The sequence below is a fragment of the Dermacentor variabilis genome, chromosome 7 (genome assembly GCF_050947875.1).
Source record: "Dermacentor variabilis isolate Ectoservices chromosome 7, ASM5094787v1, whole genome shotgun sequence".
Lineage (NCBI taxonomy): Eukaryota > Metazoa > Arthropoda > Arachnida > Ixodida > Ixodidae > Dermacentor > Dermacentor variabilis.
The window spans coordinates 14,001,432-14,024,558 of NC_134574.1; the positions used below are offsets into that span (position 1 = coordinate 14,001,432).

A 23,127-nucleotide genomic window follows, 5' to 3' on the forward strand; every position below is an offset into this window, starting at 1 on the left:
GCAGGATGTTCTCGACGAAAAATTTCGCCACTTCGGTAGAGCTTTAGTTTCAGCAAAGCGGGTGAGATAGTCCGTCGCCACGACGATCCACTTATTCCCGGATGTTGACATCGGAAACGGCCCCAACAAATCCATCCCAATCTGCTGGAATGTTCGGCGAGGAGGTTCGATTGGTTGTACTAATCCTGCTGGCCTTGTCGGTGGTGTCTTGCGTCATTGACAGTCTCGGCATGTCTTGACGTAACGGGCGACGTCGGCGGTCAGACGCGGCCAGTAATACCTTTCCTGTATTATCGACAGCGTCCGGGAGAATCCTAGGTGCCCAGCGGTTGGATCGTCGTGTGGGGCGTGCAGTATTTCTGGACGCAGCGCTGACGGTACAACAAGAACGTAGCTGGCGCGGACTGGTGAGAAGTTCTTCTTCACGAGCAGGTTGTTTTGTAGCGTGAACGAAGACAATCCGCGCTTAAATGCCCTAGGTACTACGTCGGTGTTCCCTTCCAAATACTCGACGGGGCCTTTTAGCTCCGGGTCTGCTCGTTGCTGTTTAGTAAAGTCTTCCGCGCTTATTATCCCAAGGAAGGCGTCGTCATCCTCGTCGTCTTGAGGCGGGGGATCGATGGGGGCGCGCGATAAGCAGTCGGCGTCGGAGTGTTTTCTTCCGGACTTGTATATTACCGTGACGTCGTATTCTTGCAGACTGAGGCTCCACCGTGCCAGCCGTCCTGAAGGGTCCTTTAAGTTAGCTAGCCAACACAACGCGTGATGGTCACTGACGACTTTGAATGGCCTCCCATAGAGGTAAGGGCGGAATTTAGCTGTAGCCCAAATGATGGCGAGGCATTCCTTTTCAGTCGTACAATAATTGCTTTCCGCTTTTCACAACGACCGGCTAGCATACGATATCACCCGTTCAAGTCCTTCTTTCATCTGGACTAGGACGGCACCGAGGCCTAGGCTACTGGCGTCAGTGTCGATTTCGGTATCCGCGTCCTCGTCGAAGTGTGCAAGTATCGGCGGCGACTGCATGCGTCGTTTCAGTTCTTGAAATGCCTTGGCCTGCGACGTTTCCCACTTGAACTCGACATCACATTTGGTTAGATGTGTTAGCGGCTCCGCGATGCGTGAAAAGTCCTTGACAAAGCGCCTATAGTAGGCACACATGCCAAGGGATCTGCGCACTGCCTTCTTGTCGGTTGGCTGCGGCAATTTTGCAATGGCAGCTGTCTTCTGTGGGTCGGGGCGTACTCCTGATGTGCTGATGACGTGGCCTAGGAACAAAAGCTCATCGTAAGCGAAGCGGCACTTTTCCGGCTTCAGAGTGAGCCCTGATGACTTGATGGCCTCTAATACTGTCGCAAGCCGCCTAAGGTGATCTTCGAAATTTCCGGCGAAGACAACGACGTCATCCAAGTAAACAAGGCACGTCTGCCACTTCAGTCCGGCTAACACTGTGTCCATGACGCGCTGAAACATTGCAGGCGCCGAGCACAGTCCGAATGGCATGACCTTGAACTCGTAGAGGCCGTCTGGCGTGATGAAGGCAGTCTTTTCGCTATCTCTCTCGTCGACTTCTATTTGCCAGTAGCCAGACTTGAGGTCCATCGACGAGAAGTATTTAGCGTTGCAGAGCCGATCCAATGCGTCGTCTATCCGTGGAAGGGGTTACACATCCTCCTTCGTGATCTTGTTCAGTCGGCGAAAATCGACGCAAAAGCGTAGGGTTCCGTCCTTTTCCTTCACCAGGACTACAGGAGAGGCCCACGGGCTTTTCGACGGCTGGATGATGTCGTCGCGCAGCATCTCGTCGACTTGTTGCCTAATAGCTTCACGTTCTCGCGTCGAAACTCGGTAAGGGCTCTGGCGGAGTGGTCGAGCGTTCGCTTCGGTTATTATGCGATGCTTTGCAACTGGTGTTTGTCGAATCCTCGATGACGTCGAAAAGCAGTCTTTGTATCGTCGGAGAAGACTTCTGATCTGTGGCTGCTTACTCATAGGAAGACTTTGATTCACGTCGAAGTCTGGTTCGGGGACTATGCTCATCGGGGTAGATGCGGCTGAATCCGAGAGGACAAAGGCATTGCTGGTTTCCGCACTTTCTTCGATATATGCGATTGTCGTGCCCTTGTTGATGTGCTTGAACTCTTGGCTGAAGTTGGTTAGCATAACTTCCACTTGCCCTCCGTGGAGTCGAGCGATCCCTCTTGCGACGCAAATTTCACGGTCGAGCAGTAGATGTTGGTCGCCCTCGATAACGCCTTCTACGTCAGCGGGTGTTTCGGCGCCGACGGAAATAATAATGCTGGAACGCGGCGGGATGCTCACTTGATCTTCGAGCACACTCAAGGCGTGGTGACTACGAGGGCTCTCCGGCGGTATCGCTTGATCTTCCGACAGCGTTATTGACTTCGCCTTCAGGTTGATGATTGCGCCGTGTTGGTTCAGGAAGTCCATGCCGAGGATGACGTCTCGTGAACACTGTTGGACGATAACGAAGGTGGCAGGGTAAGTCCGGTCATGAACGATAATTCTTGCCGTGCAGATCCCAGTCGGCGTAATCAGGTGTCCTCCAGCGGTTCGAATTGGAGAGCCTTCCCATGCTGTCTTAACTTTCCTCAACTGGGCAGCGATGGGTCCACTCATGACGGAGTAATCGGCTCCTGTGTCTACTAAGGCGGTGACTGCGTGGCCGTCGAGAAGCACGTCGAGGTCGGTGGTTCTTTGTCTTGCTTTACAGTTAGGTTTAGGCGTCGGATCACGGCTGCGTCGTATTGAACTGAAGTTGGAACGTCGCGTCGAGTCGTCTTTCGTCGGTATAGTCATGGCTTCCTGATTTCGTCGGGACGGCGGTGTCGTTATGTCGTCGAGGTAGTTTCTTCGGTGTCTTCGTCGGCGGCGGAGGATCTTCGTCAGTTCGACGAACAGCAACCGCACCTCCATCGGTTGCTGCTTTTAGTTTTCCGGATATGGGCTCGCTGACCGGCCCCGGGCTGGGCCAGTGTATGGTCGGCGCTGCGGCGAGAGGTAGTGGCCTGGTGATGGCGAACGCGACGATCGTCGAGAGCTCCACTGAATAGCGGTGAGGTAGTCGGCGATCGTCGAAAATCAGCGGTTCAAGCGCGTCGGCTTTTATACAGCAATCGTCGAATGTTCCAGACTAATCGTTGGGACCCGCGTGCCTTCCACAAAGTTCTACACCATTCGTGTCAGGCGATGAAATCAGATGCCATAGGGTTCGGTGACAACAGACAGCCGGGTTGAAGCAGCGATAACTTGCGAGAAACTTCGGATACATGGAGGCGCGTCCCGCGCTGTGCGATTACATTTGTTAGGCGGCGAAACATGGTCGCCCGATAAAGATAAGCACACGTGTCAATATCATAAGAAACCAACAAACACTGACACCAAGAACAACATAGGGGAAATTACTTGTGCTTAATAAATGAAATAAAGAAACGATAAATATTTGGAAATAAAGTGGAAGAAAAAACAACTTGCCGCAGGTGGGAACTGAACCCACAACCTTCGCATTTCACGTGCGATGCTCTACCAATTGAGCTACCGCGGCGCTGTTTCCCCATCCACTTTCTTGGGTATTTATGTGTACTAGCAGAACCCTGGGAATGTTAGCCAGCACCATCACTCACAGACCTTGGCGGCGGACGTGGAACGCCCTTTTTACCGCAGGCGTCACGAGAACGTGGGCTTTTTGGGTGAAGGCAACTGGTCATACAACTGGCCACACATGCTAGCTGAAGGCATCAATGTTGCCGGATTCGAGACCCTCGTTATGTAATAAACAAGAAGAGAGGGGGTTAACCGAGGGTCCCGATATTTATTAGTCATATCATAAGAAGCCAACAAACACTGACACCAAGGACAACCTTAGGGGAATTACTTGTGATTAATAAATGAAGTAAAGAAACGATTAATTAATGGAAATTAGAGTGGATGAAAAAACAACTTGCCGCAGGTGGGAACCGAACCCACAACCTTCGCATTTCGCGAAGGGGTGGGGTTCGTGACCAAAAAAGGAAAGTGAACATAATTGTATATTGTAGTTGCAGAACCTAAAACTAGGAAGTGAAATGCACTTAACCATTTCCCTACTGAGGACGAGCAAGGCTTGTCATTGAAATTTGTGCCTGTACAACTGAGGCTGCGCTGGGTTCGTCAAAAGTAAAACCACAAAGTTCTGCTTCGCTGTCCATAGGTTTGGCTCCACTACACACTTCTTTTTAATGCATGATAGATGATAGATACCACAGGGCAGTATGTTTCTGTACTGGCAGCCAACTTTTCAAAATGGTGTCATCATCTTGTAGAAGCTCTGATTGAGAACTCCCGGAGTCAACCTCACAAAACAAAGAACGCAAATCCCTAGCTACTCACGTCATGGCTTAGAAATAAAAATTAAATTCGAGGGTTTTGTATGCCATAACTACAATTTGATCTTAAGACATGCCGTAATGAGGGACTTCAGATTAATTTTGACCATCTGGGGTTCCTTAACATGTACCCAATGCACGGTACACAGGTATTGTTGCATTTCTCCCCTATTAAAATGTGGTGGCTGTGGCTGGGATTCAAGCCCTTGGGCTTAGTAACGCCGCACCATAGCCGCTATGCCCCCACGGCGGGTATGTTATGGCTGGTCACTTGCCAGTTCTCCATGTGCATTCTGCTAACTGCTAAATGTCAAAAGCTAACAAGGATACACCTGGCGTGCTAAAAACATCCCTCAGGTGATCGAAAGAGATGCACTTGAAGGGAAATCAAGACATGGTGTAAATACTGCTGCATGGCACTGGGCACTATTCATTGCTTTGGTCTTCAGAACGGTCAAAGCCAAGTTACACGGGCATTCATCGGTTATAGTATTGCTGTTTTGGAACAAAGAACACATCTTTTCAGCTAAGCTATTTCCTTCGCTTCTAGTAACCCACCTGAACCAGTAGAAGTGTGCTATATGCGACAAAGATACAACAAAGATAAAAGATACAAAGAACTTTTATGTCCCTGTTATATAGCTCACATTGTATTACCAGCATTGCTTGTGTTAATAAAATTACAGGGGACAACATATATTGTAGCAGAGCTTCTGCTTAAGCTACTAAGTCAGACATACTAGTAGACATATAGCACGAAGAAATGGGCACATAGAAACACGTTGAAAGTGCTCGCACCAAGTACCACCCGATTTTGTTCTTGGAGGGAGTGCAATTATAACCACATTCACTCTTTTTGGGCTAGTGATGAGTCTGACTGGTCCAGTGATTTCATTTTACCTACTCAGTGCCATATACAAGCGGCAATGTTTTCATCAGTTTGGTGCGAGTGATGTCAATTTCTGAGCAAAATGATATCTGAGGGTGCAGTGAACAGAAATTGTGCAGAAGTTGGTTTCCCTGGGTTCTAAAGATGACTGTGCAAAGTGAGGTGGCTGCAGTGACAAAGGTTGCCTGTCCAGTGCAAGAATCCCATATCATATCAAAATATGTCATGTATTTGTTCATTTGAAGTAAAGGATTGAAGCTGGAAAGCTAACAACGCATGTTTGGAGCTTCAACTTAATACTAATGATTGGGAGGAATATTTGGGCCCCTGGCGACCTGTTTAGAAAAAACACTTTTTTTACTTACTACTCTGTGGTTTACTTATCGTGCCGCACCTGCAATAACATATAAGAAGCCAACAAACACTTGCACCAAGAGCAACGTAGGGGAACTTACTTCAGGTTAAATGAAATAACGAAACAATAAACTAATGTAAATGAAAGTGGATGAAAATCAACTTGCCGCAGGTGGGGAATAATCCCACAAGTTGCGGCAAGTTGTTTTTTCATCCACTTTCATTTACACTAATTTATCCTTTCATTATTTCATTTATGAAGCTCAAGTAATTTCCCCTATGTTGCCCTTGGTGTCAGTGTTGGTTGGCTTCTTATGATATGACTAATAAAAGTTGGGCCCCTCGGTTAACCCCCTTTCTTCTCATTTATTACATAACGAGGGTCTCAAATCTGGCAACATTGATGCCTTCAGGTAGCATGTGTGGGTTTCTTGACCGGTTGCCTTCACCCAAAAAAGCACGTTCTCATGACGCCTGCGGCAGAAAGAATGTTCCACATCCACCGCCAAGGTCTGTGAGTGATGGGCCTGGCTAACACTTCCAGGTTTCTACAAGGAAACAAACACCCAAGAAAGTGGACGGGGAAACGGCGCCCCGGTAGCTCAATTGGTAAAGCATCGCACGCGAAATGCGAAGATTCTGGGATTGTTTCCCACCTGCGGCAAGTTGTTTTTTCATCCACTTTCATTTCCATTAATTTATCGTTTTGTTATTTCATTTATTAAGCTCAAGTAATTTCTCCTATGTTGTCCTTGGTGTTAGTGCTTGTTGCCTTCTTATGATATGACTAATAAAAATCGGGGCCCTCGGTTAACCGCCTTTCTTCCTGGAAGAACATGTTTCATGGAGGGTAAGAAAAGTACGCTTGACTTTCTTCCAAAAAATATGCTTCGTGTAGACTGTTTCGCGTCCTTGTCTGTTTGCAACCTAAAAAGATGACAATCAGCTAGTAAAAGACGGCAGAAAGTTGTAAACGAACTGCTGATATTGCAGTAATGAAAACTCTTCACAAAGAAGAGCTCGTAAAAATTGTTTGGAAATTTCGGTGGTTTTCTGAAAATAAAATTGGCATGGAAAAGGTTAATCTTGTATGGGGCACTAAGAAAAATAGTGAAACAAATTACCGTATTTATTCGAATCTAGGCCGGTAGTTTTTTTTCTGTTCAAATAATCATATTCCTAACTCTAGGGTCGGCTTAGATTCGAGGATTAAAAAAAATGCGCCAATTGTTAATTGAAACTGCAAAATATGGTGCATAGCTAGCGCCATCTAGAAAAGTCAGTATCGCAGCCGCTACTAGCCATGCCAGTAGCCAACCGTACACAAGCGAGGTTGCCATTTTGACCTGTGTTGTTTCGGCCGTATCAGTGTGCGGCGTGGTGTTATTGCTATGGCACCGAGCAGGTGACACTACAGTGCCGCTTTCAAGCGAAAAGTTGTGATAGCCGCAGAGGCATCGTCGAACCTTCAAGCCGAGCGGGACTTCGGCGTCGACGAGAAAAACGTCCGTCGTTGGAGGGGGCAACGACAGCAGCTCTTTGTGTGCGCCGCAATGAGGATGGCATTTAGCGGACCATAGAAAGGCCATCACCACGAAGTGGAGACAGTTTTGGCCAACTTTATTCGAACGCAGAGAGCAGCTGCCCTTCGAGTGACAACAGAAGTGCTCCATGCAACAGCTAGGGAGCTTTCGAGGGAGCGAGGCCAAATGCCAAAGGATTTCAAAGCCAGCCGGAGCTGGTTTCAGAAATTCATGAAGCGCTTTGGCTTCAGCCTCCGATGTCGCACTTCAATCACCCAGAAGCTGTCAAGCGATTTCGAAGAAAAGCTGATAGCTTTTCAGCGCTACATGCTGCGAAAGAGAGAAGCGGCAGGCTAAAACCTTGGTCAAATCGGCAACGTCGACCAGACGGCTGTGTATTTTGATATGCCAGTGGCGTACACCATGAATGAAAAGGGTGCCAAGGAGGTGAAGCTGCTCTCTGCGGGCTACGACAAGCAGTGCGCATCCGTGATGCTATGCTGCACAGCTGATGGACATAAACTCTCTCCTTATATGATATCTAAAAGGAAGACCGTGCCTGCTCGAGAAGCTTTCCCAAGAAATGTCATTGTGCAGGTAAATGAGAACGGATGGATGACAGGTGCGATTGTGGAAGAGTGGGTTAAGATTGTGTGCCGATGGCGTCCAGGAGCCCTTTTGACAAAGAACTAGCTCCTTGTCGTCGACTCTTACCGTGGGCACTTGACCGACAACGTGAAGGCTGCACTCGCCCAAGCGAACACGGACCTCGCTGTCATACCGGGCGGCATGACGGGCCAGTTGCAGCCACTTGATGTCTGCATCAACAAACCTTACAAGGATCATCTGCGGGAATATTACACGGACTGGTTGACTGACGAAGACCACATGCTAATGGCAACAGCGGCATCAAACGCGCATCGCTATCGCAGCGGGCGGGCTGAGTAGCTCAGCCTGGGACGACATCCCAGGTACATTGATCGTGCACGCCTTTAAAAAGTGCAGCATATGTAATGCGCTTGACGGTACCGAAGATAGTGCACTGTTTGAAGGTGACAGGGACAAGGAACACAGCGAAGAGTCTAGCAGTGATGACGACGTTGAATGAGCTCTGCACGTTCAGATTCAAAAATGCTGTTTCCATTTTGTGAACGCTGTCCTCGCTTTTTTGTTTAGCCTACAATCGAGGAGGTAATATATTTTTTTTTTGTTGGCATCCGACTTTAGGCGGTCGGCTAGAATCGGGGTTGGCCTAGATTCGAGTAAATACGGTAGTCACCTAACGCAACGTGTGTAATGAATCGAGGGTAAATGCTCTATAAAAATTACACGTTTTTAACGAGAGATGGTGATTATTTTCTGACACATGTTGATCTTTGTTTGCTATTGTAGAAAACCTCAATCACATCCCTGTCAGCTCTGTCAGGGCTCTTTGCAACTAACCTCATGTGCTGGAAGATAGGGAAACACCCATGGCTCATATGTGCAGCCAGATGGCTACTGTAGTTATTCTTCATGCAAGTTCTGGGTTCACCCACTCCCTCATTGAAACACTGATAATCGTTATGGTTACTAATACTCGTTTCCATCCAGGAGCAAAATCAGCTTGTAATGGGTGCTGGTCCTGTTGATAGGTCTTTCTCCTTGTTTTTTCATGCTATCATACTTCTTAGAATAAATAATCTTGCATACTATTGCTGAACGCTGCGAGATTTGGTTATTGGCATTAGGAAACAGTTGCTACACTATAAGATGAAGCACATGAAATGCACAGGATGAGCACTGCACATGAACTTGTTTTAGTACATGAGTGCGATTATATGCATGCATGACAGGCTCACATTTGCAGCAAAATTTGACTATATGTGGCATATGAGACACATCACTCATTCTATTTTGCGTGTACCATAGATCTTTTTCAAGTAATCAATTTTTCTATTCGAGATTTCAATAGGTGTGCTATTGCATTTATCGGTTTGTCTGGGAAGGCCCTTATATCAGTGAGCACTTTTAGCCTTACATTTTCTGAGTATCTTGTGCTGTTGTATTTTGCCATGTATTGACATCATTTACAATGTCCTGCAAGTTTTTCAGACCTTGCTAACCTGCGCAGAATGCTCAGGCTGTCTTTGGGGCACCTTTGAGTGCCTTTAATGCCTTCAGCAGCAAGTGCTACGTAGGATAGACCAGGATTTGTGGTAATGGCAGGCTGCAGGAGCATGGTGCACAGATGTAGGTGGTAAGAACATCTGGATATCTCGCAAAACATTGCAAAAGATGCCAAACTGTGCCAAAATTTGACTGTACACATGCCCATTGCAAATATAGGGCAGGGAAGTGCAGATTTGCATACTAGGCCTTTTCCATCCAAGAAACCAATAACTGCATTAGCAAGCCTTCTACAGGGGTCTTGAATAAAGAAGTTGGTTACTTGAACAATATGATGTATGACATGGGTGCATCATGAATCACATAGTTTATATGTCGTGTATTGTGAAATTTCCTGCGAATGTGTCGTTTTTATACCTGTAGTCATTGTTTAGTGAGGTCATTTCATTTCCAGCACCCATTCTCTGCATATCATGTTGGTATTTTGTTTTGTCTTAGAACTGTAATTATGTTTCATAAAACCTTATATTGCTAAAATTAGACTTTGGGGCAGTTTGGTCTTTTCATCCACGTTCACCCGCCGTGGTTGCTCAGTGGCTATGGTGTTGGGCTGCTGAGCACGAGGTCGCGGGATCGAATCCCGGCCACGGCGGCCGCATTTCGATGGGGGCGAAATGCGAAAACACCCGTGTGCTTAGATTTAGGTGCACGTTAAAGAACCCCAGGTGGTCAAAATTTCCGGAGTCCTCCACTACGGCGTGCGTCATAATCAGAAAGTGGTTTTGGCACGTAAAACCCCAAATATTATTATTATTATTCATCCACGTTCTTGTTTTTGTCATTTCCCTTACCATGTAAGCATTTTTCTGGAGCACTTGCAGTATTTCGTCATGCTCTTGCGTTTACGAGCCAGATGTCTGTCTCTGAACAGCCCAAACCACTTGAAGCGTGAAAATCTGATGCATCCTCAATAGAACCCCATAGTGAAAGTATTGCTAAAAATATTTTTCAGGGGATGAAGCACTTCTGTAACTGCCGAGTTTTGCAGCAATAAAGGAGCAGAATGCTTGCATCTGTGTAATCTATATATAACTTTTTCTTTGTATCAACTTTTATCTGACTGTCTGTCAGCATGGTAACATTGCATATTGTCTTCTTTCTTAGCATTCATAGGTTCCAAATAGCTCGTATAATGTTTTTGTCCTCACATTTTCCGCAATATCCTTCACCGGAAGGGCAACTAGCAGTTCACCTGATTTACCACTTTTACTGGCAACAAATTAACCATAATAGTAGTGTCATGCCCATTGCTTAAAAGCTCCTAAACAATTTTGCACATCAGAAAGTTCCTTGAATTCATGCAAGCTGGTGCTGTTTATAAGATGGCTGAATGCTCATGTGATTGGTTTTTTAGGCCAATATGAAAGAAAAACCCCAGTACCTGTGTTGCTTTATGATGTTGACCTGTATTTATTATTATGTCGGTGAACTGTGTGTGCACTCTGAAGATATGCGCATTACTACTGGTGTTTTGTATAATCTGTGTATTTAAAACAACGCATTATATTATCAAGAACACGTTCATTTTATTAGTTTTTGTAATGTGTTGTCATGATTTCCTTTCATTGTCAGTGCGCATCCTAATACCTAATTAAAGAGCTGTTGCAGATGTAAGGAGTTGATTCAAAATTTCAGAATCTTTTAATCACTGCAGCTATAGGTTCTTTTAATGATAAGCTCTTTCTTCATTACAAAATAGGGGTTCCCAAATTGGTTATTCATACCTATGAACCACCCTAGCTGGATGAAAATACCTTTCAGAAATTGCTCGAACGTCTATTATATTTATTGCTCGAAGGTCTATTATATTTAATAAAGTCAGAATAAGAAGATACTCTTTGCAGATACAAAACATTAATGGTCCATCTAAATTAATGAAACATTTTGGAAAGGCTTGTGGTCATTCGTAGAAACACTTGTTTGTAGCTTTGTCAGTGCCGTGATGTTTCAACCTTAGTCTACAAGATAACGATGCTCACATGATGTGAAATTTTCACGAAGTATTCTGTGTGTGTGCTCTGCAACTTAAAAGGAAGAGGTCCAAACACTGGCCAAAATGGTTTAAAATAGTTAATTGCATTTCGGCTCCCCCTGGGAGTTTTGTTCACAAGGCTCCCGTGGGGGAGCCAAAACGTAAATAACTATTTTAAGCCATGTTGGTCTGGTGTCTGGACCTCTTCCTTTTAGTATGCATCATCCTGACCAGACGGGCTTTTGTCATACTCTCGAATTCATCCAGTCTGCAACTGTACAATGCGCTCGTGTTGTCCACTTCTCTACTCTTGTGTCCTGTCTGCACGCCTCACCTTTTTTTGCATAGTGAATCCTTAGCAACTAGCTCAGCTTTCTGTCGTTCTAATGTACAATGGGCTGTAATTTTTCCTAAAATCTGAGGTGGCCAAGATACACTTGGCGTGGTAGCATTGAATGGCCCAGCACTGTTGAATAATTCGTGATGCTATGTTTAAATATTCATGTGGTGTCAGTTCGCAATACAATAGTACATAATCTATTTACGTTTGGTTTTTCAGGATGCCCCCTATCATGCACTGCCATCTAAACAGTAACATGGCTTTTTGTGTGGATTCCTTCCCTTTTGAAGGCCACCACTGCTTGCACAGCATCACAGCCTGCCTGCCTTGATCTTGCGGAAGAAAATACAAAATGCCTATTTTCTGAAATGCGTACATGGCACCACGCAACACCACCCGCCGTCGGGGTGTTAGGCCTTTTTGCAGAGAAAATGTTGGTAATGATGCCTTGTGTGTGCGCTGGTGGAAATGTTGGCCTCTTTGCCTGTGTGAAAATTTCACACTTATGGATACTGTTAAGGGTTCCTGTATAATTGTTATTACTTACAGGTTCCTGTTAAGGATTCCTGTATTAGAAATTTTTGTTTCATTATAAAACTAAAAAATACAGTTGAATTGCTGCTTTGTGTGATATGCAATATTCAGCTGAAGGTGATCAACAGAGGTCGAACAAGTGTTATATCAGGTGGAGAAATTTTTTTGAGAAGGGGATTTCTTCATTAGGGTAACAACTGTTTTCCTTGGCAGTATTTATATAGTTCACTTTTCTTCACTTCATGGACATCCAGCAAAATGACTGAGTGCATAGGGAGGGTGAGGCAAGTTTAAATGCTCAACATGGGGATTTAGTTTGGATAGCAAGGTGTGTAGAAGTAGGGGAGTTTGGCAGGTTGCTGACACCAATTTCTATGAGTGATCTTGTTGTTTGTGTCTATGTCGGTTATATAATGCGAGGCGTCTTTTGAGGCCAGAAATATTGAAAAAAACTCCTTATAGTTGTGGAAATTCAGTACGTGCCCCTGGGGCTACCATAGGTATGTGTGGCCATTGGTTATAAGCATTTGGGGCCACTGGGTAGATGCAGCTCTGCAATAAACTTTTTTGACACAAACTTGTTTATGTACACTGGGTGTGTGCCACTGCATATGTGCCACTCTTTAATGAGCCTATTTGATGCTGACTTAGGTCATGGGGCATCACAACAAGAACCTACGTAGTGACATCTGTGTATGCATGTAAGTGTGAGCTGAAATTGTCTGCTTGGATTTTCTTTCCCTGACGACTAGTCGCCTTGTTGAATTTACTTCAGCCTGAGATATCACCTGTTTGACTACTGTTATCACATTATGCCCATTTTGCTGTGAACTTGTCATGTTCTCAAGCTGGCAAGCTTGAATTTCAAGTATTGCACAGTGCTAAGGAAATTGATTCAGAGTGGATGGTACTACTTCGGCTTTTTCTTTGCAGCTGCGTGTTACATGAGAGAATAAGTTGTACGTAGATGCCGATTAGAAATAGCATAGGTATCCAAAGGTACTTTCATAATGTTCTAGGTCATTGGTGCTCTCTGGCCTCCTTGCATCATTCTTTGTAGTATGCTCGTTTACGGGCAAGAACAAATGTGGCCTGTTCTAATGCATGCAAGGACTGCCCAATAGCTCATGATGTTTTGAGCCACTCAATTTCAGTCTTGGCTGCACTTGCGGATTTTCAACTGTACTGAAGCTTGCAACATGCTTGAATTTCCTGTCAAACTGGTTTGCTTGTTTCTATCCAATTTATTGAATTATTCCACTTTCGTTATGCTAATAGCCATTGATTGTACTGTCATGCTGGCACATTTGATTCTGGAACTGCAATAAATTTCGAGCATTTTATTGCTTTGTCATAATTTTTGCACCTCGTTAGACACAATCTACTAAACACACACAAGAAAACTCCCTTCAACCTCGTAAAATTCCCAAAAGGCGCGTAATAAACTCCCAGACCTACCTGTAAAAGCTTTAATAAAGAGCTAAATGCACTCCCAAAACATCTGTTTAAAACTCCCTTAATAAAACAGCTCCCTACAGCTTTAAAAGTTCACTCCCAAACATTCTCTTATATATTCCCATAAAAAGCAAAAATTGAACCCTCAAAATTAACCATAAGTGCTCCCTTAAGCAAAGCTCCCAAAATATGGGAACAGTTGCTCCCATGTTTACACCTAAGCACTCCTACAAGGAGGCAAAATAATTTCCCAAAGCTCTCCTTCAACACTCCCTTAAGAAGCCAAACGTTTCCGAAAATATGTACGTAGGAACTCCCATCGCTTCTCCTATAAATTCCCATAAGCACCAAAATAAGATACCCATGTCAACTTGTAGAAGCTCCCAAAGCCCCTCATAAAAATTCCATAGTGCTGGTGTTCAAAAGAGGAACAAAAACTCCCAATGTTCCCCATAAAGACTCCTGCAACCGCTCAGGGGTTGGTGTTCAAAGGAGAATTAAAAAAAAAACTCCCATAATTCCCCATAAAACCACCAAACACAAGGGTGTGAATAAAAAAACTTCGTTCGAATGGAGGATATTGTCCTCCCTTAAGGGCTTGAGTTATGCAACGAGGCCAAAACTCCCTAAAAGGGTCAAACCTGTTTACAGTGTACTCTAACGCTAGCATGAAAATATTGCCGTAACGCCTTATGTCGTGCGATTTGAACACGAATGCTGAACAGCTAAACTTGCGGGCACCGCGTGGTAGAACGAATAGCAAATATCACTGAATGCGCAAGCGTACCTCCGGCCAGTTATTTCACCTTACCAAAACAGCGCCGAACAAACAGCCGTAGTACAGTGTTCCGTGACAAAGCGGAGTGGAAAAACAGGATGAAAACGGCAAGCACATTGCACGCATGTGCATATTCCCAGCTGTGCCTCCACCTCGCTTCGTCATAGACCGCTGTAAGGCCGTTTGTTCGACACTCAGGTGATCATTCGTTTAAAAAATTCCCCGTGTGCACAATAAAACCCTTACCTCACCCTTTCTCCTCTTGGCGAAGGGCGCTCTTGGAAGTGGCTAGGTGTTTCTCTTCTGGAAGAATATAGACGGAACAACGCGGGCCTTCAGTCGCGCCGAATGAATTGGAATACCGATTGCCCGCATCGTTGTCAAGCTCCGATGATAATCACTGTCGCGGAAATGGTCCGAACACAGCACCGTTGATTTCGTCGGCAAGAAATTATCTCTCCTCACCACGCGGACGCTGCAGGTTTGTTGTCCTTCGGGAACATGTGAAACACCACCTCGTCTCGCCTGCCTGTGTTCGCAGAGCCGAATGCTGCACAGAACGAGGGCATGTTGGGCGCTCTTGGCTGTAGGCACTCACGCAGCACAGAAAGGCAGCACAGTTCACGAAAACCGCAAAAGAAAATTGGAGGACGCTTAAGCTTCGCCTCCAAGAGTGGAACGCGATAGCGTTATCCCACCCCATTCGCACCGCCTACTCAAACGCGCTACGCCAGGAAAACGTCGCGATCGGCACAGATAGCCGGGCCCCGACGCGCCATGAAGGCGGACGCGGTCATGGGGCGAGCGGTGCCCCACGTGTCGGGGCAGCGCCGTACATTGCGAGTAGGGGGTCTTCTGTGTTTGCCGCAAGATGGCTCTGCGTATGCGCAGAGCGCAGAAGAAATTTTGCGGAAACGTACTTTGCTAATCGTGAAACTGCGACTTGTGTAAGTTACATGGTGATAATTACCGATATACACCACACTATAACTTTCTATGGCACGTTTCTAAGGCAACACCGCATTCACTAGAGGCGATTTTGTCCTGTTTTGAATGAAAGAACGGCTGAGTGGTAGCGTCTTCGTCTCACACTCCGGAGACCATGGTTCGATTCCCACAGCCCTTCTTGCAAGATGCTTTTTTTATTTTTGAATTACCTTCTGGGATTTATCGCTCATGGCCAACGCCGCTGACGCCGACACCGACGCCGACGACACCGGCTTTTCCACGACACGAGCTCCTTAACGCTGTCGCGTTAAAAACAAACGTGAACAGCGGCAGATCTCTCGTAGCGTCGTTTAGTAAAGCGCAGGACGGAAAGAAACATGCCAGCACATGCCAGCACGCCAGTCCGACAGTACGGTCCCCGGGAATGACGTCACTGTGGCCGGTTCTCTCCTCCGGCTGCCTTCTCACTCGGCGCTCCGGGAAGCGACGGGGGCGTGTCCGCGGGGGGATTTAGTAAGCGATTTCTGCCCCTTATATTGACAATACAAAGAAAAAATTCAGAACCGTAAATTAATAGGTCTGTTCTTCCCAACCCTAGCAATTCATGGAAATTGAAAACCGTTTCAGCTTCCCTTTAACTCTTGGATACCTTCGACGTAATCTGAAATACGGATCAATCGAGATAATAAAAAAATTAGCTTACTTCACCTTCGTCCGTCCAAAGCTCGAACACGCTTCATTAATATCGCATCCCTTACAAACGTATTTTACTACTAACTTAGAAGCCATACAAAACCATGCCGCTCGCTATATCACCACGCAACTCGCCATAAATCAGCGTCACAAGTCTAAAACTGCCCCTTTCGTTTCTGGCACTTCACCGGCAGCGTAGATTGTGAGCTAGGCAGAGCCACCGTGGTACCGTATTGCGAAATCGCGACCTGCCGCAGGTTCTAGTAGATGCCCGGGCCTGTAGAAGCCGGAGCTCCGAAAGCAGACCGTCTAGCAGCTCGGGACTTGCGTGGAGATAGCGCAAGTGTTGGTCACTCATGTTGTTGACGTGTAAGTGACTCTCGAGCTGGAGAAACCAAATGGCAGAGCTGCTTCTGCAAAACTTCGGTAGGCCATGCATCCGCGGAAGGTGTGTGCACAGAAGAACGGAAGGCTCGACTACTGCTGCTTGCGGTGAAATCTTTAATGCGATAACATCAGTGTTGCTGTAGTAGTCGCTGAATGCATCGCGAACGTTGTGCTTGTGTTGTCGCCGTGTCTGTAAGAGGGAAGTTTGCGCCTAGTAGAGCCAGTGGAAGAGCCTGAGTAGCGGTGATGAGTGAAGTGCCTCCTAACGGAAAGCCGCACAGCTTGCGGAAACGTCCAAGGAATGACAGCGATGGGCCGTAAAGTAGCTGAATACGCTTACGTTTGGCCCATTGAATTACTTGGGAAGAGTCATGGCACAGCTACCTTTGAACTGGGGAACAGGCTCACGAAACGGGTAGAGGTCTGCTGCTGTGGCCTGCGCGTGATGACCATCGGCACGGGTGCACGCAGCGTTGTGGGACGACAAGACGCCGACTGATGCGATGGTTCAATTGGCGAGAGTGGTTATGATTGAGCGCTAGAGTGGACGTAGTGAGCAAGGACGGCTGCCCGCAACTAACCGTAGAAATCGGGGCCGGGGTTGACAACCCGAGCCTTGTTGAAAAGGAAGTGGCTGTCCAGCTGGATGAACCAGATGTCCAGCATGTCGAAGTAGAATTCCCGGACAACCGCGGGACGTTTGCCGGACTGCGTGAGGCCACGCCTTGGCGCGGAGTGCGTGCACTGACGCTGGCAGGGCTCGGCTCTGTGGTCCGAGTCACCAATTTGTGTGAAGGCTGGGTTTAGGCGTCCAGGTCACAAATTTGTCGGAAGGCTGGGTTCGGTCGCCCGGGTCACCAATTTGTGGGTTGACGCTGGCATGGCTGGGCTCATGTCAGGGTCAACAATTTGTGGAAGGCGGCGCGAAGAGGTAGCCGCCACCGCCGCGGTTTCTTTAGGCCGGCCCGCCATGGTGCAGCGCGATCTCCGGAGCGACCGACACGCAGGTCAAGCGCACTGGCGTGTTTTATTCGCGCACTACCTGCGCACGAGCTCATCTTCTTCGCCTGCTTTGGAGGTGATAGACGCGCTGGTACAACATGTAACCTACAGCTATGTCGGGACAGTTTAAAGCAGCTGATAGAGGCTGTATCACACGTTGTGAAGCATGCTTAAGACATTTCTTTTTCACAAAAACTGTGTTTGATAGAACTCATCTACCTTCTTACAGAGCTCTGTCATAGTGTTGAACTAATTTTTGCTAAGTTGGATTTCAATGAAATTTGCAGTTCTGCCAGGGCAACTGGCTCAATTCTGCCCCGTTTGTTAGACACACATAACGCTCTAGAACGCTTGGATACATAATTTATTACCGCAGCCCCAATTACCGTACACATCAATGCGTACACATCACCCATCACCTCGGCACTGCTGTCACGAAACATAAAGAAGCTGTCCCGTTTAGTTCACTGAGGACATCAGGTGAACCAATATACGCATCACGCAAAAATTTGGAGGACGCTTAAGCTTCGCCTTTAAGAGTGGAACACGATAGGATTCAAAGATCTATGACTACTTCTCATACTTCCCTGTAAATGGAGCGTATGTAAGCGCAATGTTTACTGGCAAACGCTGGCCACGAACGTTATGCACGAAGGCGGGCTTTGCGGCAGAAACGCGGCCTTGGGCCGCGATGCGACGGAGGCGAGCGCCAGCTGGAGGCATTGCAAGGAACCGGGCGCGTCGCTCCGTGGGCCCCAAGACATCCGCGCGCGGGCGCGCTCAAATGGCGGACGCCGCCGCCGGTCTGTGCATTGTAGAAGCGCCGGAAAAGGGGATCGCTGGAGTCGCAAGGGAAGTGTTTTCTCGTAAGGCCAAATTGCAATCCGAGAGCTATCATGTCTGTCGGTCGTGTGTAAGTCATGGTTCACCATTTTCCCACGTATTTTAGCTCGGGAAATTCAATTAATTCAGTAAATTCATCGCGTCACTTGGAGGGCCTGGGTGGTGGAACAGTCTTTCTTTTTCCGAAACGATGTCCGACGCTGGACGCCGGGCGCTGGATACCGACGCCGGATTCTCTGTGACACGGGCTTCTTGACGCTATGGCGGTAAAAATACGCCAAGAAACAATGACTAATGATTATTATCGTGATGGCAATTATATACACACTCCAGGCCTGTTTATGCCGTCGGTGTCGCAGTCGCCGTGAGGTTCTGTATAAAGTCCAAGGGCGATAAAATTGTCGTCGCGCGCCGCGTGCTGTATGCGCGAGCAAAAGCGCGCGAGGGTCAGCCGGCGAACGCAGCTGCATCTCGCGCGCGCTAGGCAAGGGGTTGAGCGAGGGAGGGGGGTTGTTCTCCGGCGGTTGTTGCTTTCGGCGCGGCCGACCTCGTAAGCGTAGCGATCTGCGACGTGGCCAAAGTGCGCGCGCGCCGCATCTTCACAGCGATCGGCGATGTTTGGAGAGTGCGCGTAGTGCTCGTAGACAGCGATGTTACTGCACGCTGTGCTTCGACGTTTCGTTCACGTTGAAGCGAAGTTGCACGAAGGTCCTCCTTCTGCTGCCGCGATTCCTCCCCCTAGCATTTTGACAGCAAGTTTTCGCGCTCATCGAGCGAGATGTGTTCATGTTAGTCTGTGCGCGCGTGCCACCATGCTACGTAATTTAGTTAGAACACGTTGGGGGCATAGTTGGCTTGAATGCGTGATAGAATACGTAAGCGTGGCTGAACGAAGGCGTAGAAAGAAGTAGAGGCGCAGAGGCTGCGCTGTCTTTGTGTGTCTGTTTCTTTTTACGTCCTCCTTGAGTGGCGCTTAGATATTATATCATTGTTTATTATTTAGGCACCCTAAAGGCCTTGAAAGGCATTACATAGGGGCGACGAAATACAAAATTATTGTGTCAAATATAGAAACACTTGAACAAACAAGGAGAAAAAGAAACATATGGCTTGGATAAAAAGAAAAAACAGTGGTATAAGGAAGTTTAACGACATATTCAGGATACTATTCATATTTAAATCAGGCGCAACGAGAGGAATATTACACAATTTCTAATGTGCATAAATAACAGGAACACTGAAATGAATTTCGGAATTGGTAAGCACTCTAGTAGAATATGCAGGTTTTGTGACAGATATAAATATGCACGAGTAAACAAAAAAGAGAAACGTTATATTATACTAAGAGACCCATACACACAAGAATAGGCGTTATTCACGGAGATGATCCAGAAGTTCCCTTTGAAAACTGACTGCATCAGTGCAAGCGACATAGTTTTCTGGTAACGCGTTCCATTCGTTTGTTGATTTCAATAGAGGTGAACATTGGTACTTTAAGAGTAAATTCGGGTTGCACTTTGTGTTCATGGTCCCGCCTGGATGAAATGTGATGTTAAAGCGGTTGGTTGCAAATGTTGACTCGCCGTAATATAAAGAGTGAAAGAATGTTAAACGCGAATATTTACATCGGATGTTCAAAGCGGAAATGGTAATGCTGACTTTTAAGAATGACACCCTCGTATAGGATGAATATGAGGGAAGAATGAATCTTCCCGCCTTATTCTGTACTGACTAGATTCGGTTCTGCAGTGTAAGGGTACCTTGGTGCCGTATTATCGATGCGCATTCTAACAAAGACCGGATGAAAGATGTGTAAGCGTGAAGCTTCGTTTCTGAGTTGGCAGGATACAAACGGTGCTTGATTATTCCTAAATTTTTTAAATGCCTTCTTGGTTATATGTTCTATGTGTGTATGCCAAGTTAGATCTGTGGTTCAATAGACGCCCAGGTAATTGAAACTTCGCGCTCTCTCTATACCTGTATTGTCTAATGTGTAAACGTTTAGAGGAGTACTAGTAAGTGTAGATAATGAAATAAGCCTTGTTTTTTCTACATTTGTCTCCATATGCGAGACCTTGCTCCAATGGCTGAGTTGCACTAGGTCTGTTTGTAAGCTATAGCGACATCCTCGGGAGTTAATATCTGCCTTTAAATGACGCATCCGTCAGCAAAAACTCTAATTGGGAACCTGTGTTATCAGTTATATCACTAACATAAATGAGAAAAAGCAATCGTCCCAGAACTGACCCGTGTGGCACTCCTGAGATGACATGCGTGGTTCCAGATGTATGTTCCTTAAGAATAACTCGTTCATATCGATAAATTAAGAATTCGGCAATCCAACGTGTTGTGTTAGAATCTAATCCTAGGTTATCGACCTTCTGGATCAATCGGTTATGCGCAACGCGATCAAAATCTGTTCTAAAATCAATGAATAGTGCGTCTGTGTATGTTTGCTCATGTATGTAGTCGTGAAGGTGAGTAACTAGTTCGAACAATTGTGTTTGACAAAATTTTTTTGTGCCTGAAGCCATGCTGCCTGTCGGAAAGTTATTTGTTTTTAAATGAGTCACTATCTGTTCTAAAAGTTCGCTGCAAATTCAGGTCAGTGATATTGGTCGGTTATTATTAGGACTTGTGCTATTGCCGGATCGGAATGTGGGAATGACATGTGCCAATTTCCATTTATCGGGAATGCTCCCGATAAATGTGGTTATTATTAGGACTTGTGCTATTGCCGGATTGGAATGCGGGAATGACATGTGCCAATTTCCATTTATCGGGAATGCTCCCGCAGTTTAAGGACTGCTGAAAGATAAGCGACAGCAATATGGATGAAACGTGCACTGTCATTTTCAGAAGTTTAGTGTTGATCCCGTCAGGATCAGGGCTTGAATTAAGCGGCAATCGCTCAATAGCACGGGCTGCGCCTGGTGCTCTTGTGGTTGCTTCTGCTCATGGGTGACGAAGAGTTGAATCAGTGCCCTCAAGAATAGCTTGTAGAAGGGACTCATTAGGGAAAGTTTCAGAAAAGTAATTAATAAAGACATCAGCTGTGACTTCCGCGGGGCAGCGTTACGGCTTTCGTCGTTTATTGAAGGAATAGCGTGTTTGTGATTTAAACAGTCGCCGAAATTTTTCAGTGCTACTTCTTTATTAAGTTAGGTAACGTGTAACGTATAATTCAAGAAATTGTCTTTAGCCTCATTAACTGCTGTCTCAGCAGTGGCGTGCACCTCTTTGTAGTTTGGCCAATCACTGTCAGCGTTTTCGTTCGCTGTTAGGTACGCTCTCTTTTTTCCTTTTAAGGAAACATCTCGTGCGAACCACGGCGCAGCTGTTCTTGTTTTTATTGTTAATTTAGGGATACAAGCAAGTTCTATTTCTTTCATTTTATCGTGGCAGACGATCCAGTTCTCATTTGTTGTCCCTGTATTGAAGGTCACTTTGTACGTGGTGGCAAACTCATCCAACGTTCGGTTCGTTTTTGTGGTGTCAGCGCTGGAGTAATTTAGTATCTGCTTTGTGACCGTAGATTTTGCTTGGAGGGACAGTGGAAGCGTACAGTGAACGAGTCTGTGGTTTCCGCAAGTACATTTGTACAAGCTTTGCCTGGAGTGTTTGTGAACAGCAAATCGAGAATATGTTCGCCTCTAATCGGCTTGTGTACCAGCTGGACCAAATTGAACATGCTTATTGTGTGACGAATGTGGGAACAGTCGGGACGATTAGTCCAAGAGTTCATAGAGGACCTTGTCCATTTTATACCAAGGTAATTAATTGAGTTAGTAATTGAATGTTTACAAGTTTTTACGGTCAATAAACCTACTATCGTTACTTCGTATAATTATCTAATATTTTGCTATCGCAAGCGGTGCTTCGCCTTTCCGGCGAAACTGCGATTTTTTTGTAACTCTTTTAGTAAGCAAGAAACTTTAAAATTTCGCGACACATTCCACTTAAGCTGCGGCCATTTCTTCGCAGTATAAAGTTTGTAAAATGTAGATTTCTCTTGCAAATTCGGAATACGTAGATTGTAACCGCAGCTTGACGCTTGCAAACGATTGCTTAAGATGAAAAAAATTCCAGTAAATATATTTCATCAACACACATTTAACATCGCGCACAAACTTGGCGTGGCGTTCCCCCCATGTTTGCAAAGTTTGACTTCTGTTGCAACTGTAGAAATACCAGGGCAGCGGTGTACATTTTACGCTGGTCGTAAAGCACACTCGTAACGCTCTGGACCACTTGCAGACGTTATCTATCGCTAAAGAGGCGCATTTAACATACCTATTTGGAACGTTGCCCGGGCATTAGCAATACCTTGCCCATAATTTTCCCCAAATATGAACAAGGTTCCTCTTTAGTTCACCGAAAACAGTGGAGAAACAACCTGCGAACCTCATATATGACGAATAAGAATGGAGAAAAAACGAGGGTTCAGTAATTATTTACGACATCACATGGAAAGCAAGTACGTGATAGTTTAGCAGCAATTACACTAAACGTTCTCCCTATTTACATGTAACTTCAAGTTCGTACCCGTGCAGTTTTAGAAGTATGGGAAACATTTTAAATAACGGCAGTAACCATTTTAAACGGCGGCAGTTAACCCACAGATAAGCAATTATCGCTTGTCACTCAGTACGCGGTTGCTACTTCAATGGAATATAAACGCCTTGTCTGGCATAGTTAACTGAGGAAACAGGCAAAAGCAATTGAATGATTTGTGTAACGCATGACGGTTGGAAAAGAGTAGGTATTTAGTAACTATTTTGGAAGTACATAAACAACTTACAGTGTTTCGGCACATGAAGTGTTGAAGCTCGGGCACGGAGCCCGCCATCTT

The 23,127-nt window shown here is 45.9% G+C and overlaps 1 protein-coding gene and 1 non-coding gene across 4 annotated transcripts in view; one reads left to right on the forward strand and one right to left on the reverse strand.

The window, feature by feature from the left end:
* The window catches only part of LOC142587339 (isoaspartyl peptidase/L-asparaginase), a 712,895-nt gene that overhangs the window by 304,031 nt on the left and 385,737 nt on the right, over positions 1 to 23,127 (forward strand). The window lies entirely within an intron of this gene.
* Positions 3,496 to 3,568, reverse strand: TRNAS-UGA (transfer RNA serine (anticodon UGA)). Its single transcript has one exon. It is a non-coding gene; the product is annotated as a tRNA-Ser (tRNA).